The sequence below is a fragment of the Myripristis murdjan genome, chromosome 3 (genome assembly GCF_902150065.1).
Source record: "Myripristis murdjan chromosome 3, fMyrMur1.1, whole genome shotgun sequence".
Lineage (NCBI taxonomy): Eukaryota > Metazoa > Chordata > Actinopteri > Holocentriformes > Holocentridae > Myripristis > Myripristis murdjan.
Window position 1 is genome coordinate 36,302,368 of NC_043982.1, and position 5,995 is coordinate 36,308,362.

Genomic DNA, 5,995 nt, shown 5'->3' on the forward strand with positions numbered 1-5,995 from the left:
AATGCTGGGAAATTAAAACAGAGTTGTTTCGAAATGCTGTCATTTTTCCAGGGCCTCGTCTTGGAATTATGTCTCAATCAGCACAAGCGGAAATAATTACTTGTATACCTTCTAACTGCCCACATTTACCAAATGGCAACGCAATTTACAGCCATCATGGCCCGAGAAGCAATCATTGGGCCAACTATAAATTCACAGGCAGGCAGTTTGGAGAGCAACATTGGAGAGAAGGGTTATTGTGGAGAATTAGAGAGAGAGATAAAGGGTATAGGTCTCTATCTCTCTACCTCTGTGTTCCCTCCGTCTTTTTCTTGCCCTCCCCCTCTTTTTTCCCACTTTACTCTCCCTCCTCCACCTTCCCCTCCCCAACCTTTGTCACTATCTTAACCCTCTTTCTTCCTCCAGTCCGCCCTCCTCCTGTCCGCTTATTTCAGTTTATTTTACAGTGAAATAACAGTGCTAAGACACACACTCACACACACACTCAGGCACACATACACACACCTCTCAAATGGAGGCAGCCCCACGATTAAGTTATTATTCCCGCACACACCATTAAACACACTCATGGCAGGCAGGGAAACATTCAAACGCACACATAAACACACACGCACAGACACTTAAACAGCCGCACACACTGCCTTTAAAGTAATTACTCACACACGTCATTAGACACAGGCGCAGATGAATTGGAGTGTGTTTATGTTCTGTGAATCTCGCAGTGTGGACTTGTGGAGTCCCCCCGTCCGCCTAGAGACGCATAAAAAGCGTCCACTTAGCTTTATAAATGAATTACGCCCGGCCATGTCGCAGCGAAGACAGCCAAATAAATAGCAACAGTTGTGTTCCTAGCGTTCGGTGTTGAGAGCGAGTCAGTGAGCATAAGGACGTGAAAAAATAGAGCAGCGAGTAGTTAAGAGTGAAAATTTGCACAGTGACAGAGAGCGTCAACAAATACAGTAGGCATCACTCTTAAATTGTCTGCTTTAGTGACATTTCACAAGAGATTCCCACCTCCAATCTGTGTGTGTTGCTGGAAAACTGGACTTGCACTTGCATTTTGTTCACACGCAAACATTGTAATGGATGCAAAGAAGACACTTAAGTGGAAGAGGAGATGTAAGGAGAAATTTTTATATTTGACGTTGAGTCTTTTTTTTAAAGGGGCAGAGGGGGGGAAAGGGGGCCGTGTAAAATATTGTACAATTAAAGGATTAATAAATTGGTCTTGGCATGGAGTCACAAAAGTTCAGCGGTGGATGTCAAATTGTAGAAGCAGATCAGATTTCATTCCGCAGCAAAAGAGTATCACATACAGGAGCTATAGCTATACTTAAACCTGAGACCAGATACGTGCTGAGTGCATTGATAATTCAGAGGCAGATCTATGTCACCATTTTTTTTTTTTTTTTCAAACTTATTTATTTATTCATTTCAGTAAATTAAGTCAGAACTAATTAAATACAAATGTTTACAGTTGTAGATTGTATTACAGTAGCACACACAGACACACAGACACACACACAGACATATAAAATGAATTAAATGATGGTATTGGCACTTCCTAGTGTCAGTACCATAATAATAATAATAATAATAATAATAATAATAATAATGATAATATGAAGGGGAAAATACAGGAAAAGAGTGTACCATGAAGTTTCTATTAGAGCATTTAAAGCAAGCCCTTTACAGACAAACTAAGAACAGGTGGAAAGAATGGACACATCATAACAGTAAAACAATACAATAATAGTGTGAAATAGTTTAAGTCCAGCGACTACAATGTACAAATGAAAACCGAAGAAGTCCCACTGACATGTGACAGTACTAAAGAAATGTGTTTTCACTGTATGGATTATTGCCTGCAGATCAGTGACAGGAAAACCTAAATTCACCCATTTGGAAAACTGACGCAAAATACAGAAAAAGAACTGGTTGAATATGACACTCCATGAAAAAAGACCAGTGGGTTAATATTTTAACAACAATAAAATCCTGGTAAGATTTTCAATTTGTTTTTATTCAGTTTATCTGTTTCTAGAGGTTGATTTTGACATGATTGAATCAAAAAACCCTGACGATATTTGGGGTGTCGTATCGGCCCCTTAGACCTTTAGCCCCTCATGATTCATGTGAATGGCAGAGGTGGCCGTGCATGTTTATGTGTGTAAATGCACGACATGCACATGTGTGGGTATAAAAATACATGTGTTTAGGTTGACATGTGAACACAGTTAGTCTTTGACCTACTGACTGTTCATTTCAGAGAGGAATGGAGCACACACACACACACACATACACATTCACTTGCAGAGTGCATGGAAATCAAACTTACACACTCGGTACGCTGAAACTGACAAACCTCTGTATTTGATGTCGAGGGTAAACTTCATATTCTGTTGTCCTTGAAAACCTGAGTTTTTTTTTTTTAAATTCTGTAGGCTTCCCTTTACTTTTGATACACACTCTCTTTCTCTCTCCCCCCCTTTACCTTTTCCTTCATTTCCTTCATCTCCCCTACTCTCTCTCTCTCTCTCTCTCTCTCCCTCTCTTACCGTCTTTATTAGTAGTGGAATTATTCACTTGGCTTGCACCTCAGTTTGAATAAATTGAGTGTTGAACTATTGGGCTTTTTTTTTGCAGGCATACATTTGCGTCGGAGACAAGGTGTGTGTGTGTGTGTGTGTGTGTGTGTGTGTGTGTGCATGCGTGCGTGTGCGGATGTTATGCGAGTGTTGCGTTTACAAAGAGAGAGCGCAGAGAGACGACTAATCCCAGTGGAAAAGCCCACTCATGTTCTGTTTGAGAGCGATGTAATTAAAGGAGCGCACCTCTCCGAAGTCACCTATTTCAATACAAAACACTGCTTTACACAGACACGCAGGCAGCCAGACACACACACGCACACACACGCACACACACACACACACGCCAGGCCCAGACCCCAGCAGCTCACTCTGTATATAATTACCTCCCAGTTCTAATTTAGCCCAGGGAATATCTACTATCAAAACCTGAGGATGAGAATAGAGAGAGAAGAAGAAGCTGGAGAGAATATCAGATTATACATGCTGGTACACACTGAAAATGAGGCTGTGCTCATATCATTTTTATTTTATTTATTTTTTTTTTTTACTAGCAGATATATAGATTAAATTAAGAGTTAAAAGTTTTTTTTTTTTATTAAGAAATTGCTGAGATTACTGGCAAACATTTACATTGATATTCATTCATAATTACTATTTTTAAACATTGTTTCTTCCGCCAAATACAAATACAGGTAAGAGTGTTCAACAGGGGAGTGTGCCACTAAGATGCCACTCTTACTGCAATTTCAATCGTGTATAAGTTTCACTTTTTACTCATAAATCCTACATTATTACAGAAACATGCGATGACGAATGAAAAAGTGCTGCGTACAGTCTTTGTCTGTGTGCTGAAGGGGGAACTGTGTGTGTTTAATGTGTGTGTGTTTCATGTGTCAGGCTTTTCCCGTTGGCTCCTGATTGGTGGAAACTGCACGCCTAAAACAACCGGATCTGGGCTGGAAAAAATTTCTGCCCAAGCAGAAAGTTTCCAGATTGGGTGAATTTCCATCGCAGGGACTACAGGAAACACGACTGTATTTCCTGCATTTGTTGTTTTATTAGGTGTTGATGAATGTCCAGAGTGCTTTGTTAAAGTTGTGTTAATGTGGTGAGAATTGAAAAGTAAAAGTCGTCACCAAAAGACTCTCTTGTAAACTCTTAGATGCCGCTAGCCACCAAGCCACAATTCAATTCAATTCAATTTTATTTATTTATATAGCCCAGAATCACAAATGACAAATTTGTCTCCAAGGGCTTTTACAGGAAAATACAACATCCTCTGTCCTTAGACCCTCACGTTGGATGAGGAACAACTCCATAAAAAAAACCCTCTTTAACAGGGAGAAAAATAGGAAGAAACCTCAGGGGAGCAGCAGAGGAGGGATCCCTCCCCAGGACGGACGGACAGACGTGCAATAGATGTTGTAGACACAGAAAACAAACAACAAAAGATATATATGTATAATACAAAGGCACTAAGGTAAAAAAAAAAAACACAGTTGGTGGATGAGGGATGATGACGCCAAGGGAAGCCGCCAGGGCTCCAGGTCCACCCGGTGGAAGAGTCTAGGGACAAAGTGTGATGTCACACCTGTGATGATGTTCGTACATCGAATCTGCGTTGATACGTTGAATATATTTTGAAGATGTTTCAGGGCCCATATTCAGTAAATGAGTGGGTGCTCAACCCATATACTCTCTCTCTCTCTCTCTCCCTCTATGTGTGTGTGTGTGTGTGTGTGTGTGTGTGTGTGTGTGTGCAGATGTCTTGCTTGGACTAGAAAGATAAGCACACATACACAAACACAGTATAGAGAAGAATGAATTCAGAAGACAAGAGCAGAATGTATGAGCATTGACTGAACTGGAATTATGCATGCTTTAACACACACATGCACACACACACACACACACATACACACACATTCTAAAACAGGCACACACAGTCTTTCATGTTGACGTCCATCATCTCTGCCCTGTCTGTCCATGTTTGATGAGGTCACTCCTCCGTCCAGCCCAAAGCCTTCCCCTCTTCCCTGTCCCTGCTTCATGAGGTCACTCCTTTCACTTTTTGATGAGCTCGGTCCACCCAATCCTCAATCTGACCAGTGACAGGACAGTGACCACCACTGACCTAGGGTGTGTGAGTGTGTGTGTGTGTATGTGTGTGTGTGTGTACATGTGAAAAAAAAATCTGCTGTCCTTTCCTTTTATCTCCATTATGACTTTCAATGCAAGCCGCCTTAGAGCAGAACATCGGCTTGGTAGCTAAAATATTTGAGGAAAAAATTGAAAATATAACTTATTATTAGCGTGTTTGTATCTTTGTGTGTGTGTGTGTGTGTGTGTGTGTGTGTGTGTATGTGTGTGTGTGTGTCCATGTACAGTGTAACACAGTCAAACCATGTGAGGGGTTGGAGACGATTAATGCCCCCCACCCCCATTTTTTTTTTTTTTTTTTTTTTATAAATGCTAAGGTCATTTTCTCCACGTGACTCTCCTTCTCAGCCTCTTTTTCTCACCTAATTATACACACACACACACACAGACACACACACACACACACACACACACACACACACACCTGTCTTCTGAGCTGTGAATCCGGACTGACCTCTGTGTGGAATAGTAAGGCTGTCACATGTCTCTCTGTCTCTCTGTTCCAGGGAAAACACAAGACCCTAAGCATGTGTGTATGTGAGTGTGCGTGTGTGTGTGTGTGTGTGTGTGTGTGTGTTGGGGGTTTTTACCCTCTCAATAGCATTTTTTCATATTCTTTTTTTATCACTGTTTGCCTTTTTGCACCTGTACACACTCAACACATAAATGTATTATGATGCATTTTTTCTTGATGAGATTTGAACGTAAATGCAAGTGTCTGCGCATGCTTTGGTGTGTGTGTGTGTGTCTGTGTGTGTGTGTGTATGTGTGTGTGTGTGTGTGCCTTATATGTATCCCCATCCAAAGGTTACCCAGACAGAGTTTTGGTGACAGGCTCCAGAAAGCCCTTTAAACCCCAGCAGCTTTTCCCAGCAGCTGGTGTTCTCCCCTTGGCCTTGATCACCGTCACTGCCCCTTCCCTCCCTGGAGGAGCCCGGCTGGACACACACACACACACACACACACACACACACACAAACTCACACATACACACAGATATAGCCAAATTTATAAATATGGGGATATATTCATACACACTCATATACACACTCTAACCAGCTGGACTGAAGATCTCGATGTTTTACAATGAGAGACTGACGGAGGAGCTGGACAGACAGACAGACAGACAGACAGACAGACAGGCAGACAGACAGTTAATGGGCAGATGTGTGGCTGCGACCGTTCACTTTTCTCAACCTCATACTTTTAACCCCCTCTTCACTCACAGAGAGCACGCCAATAAC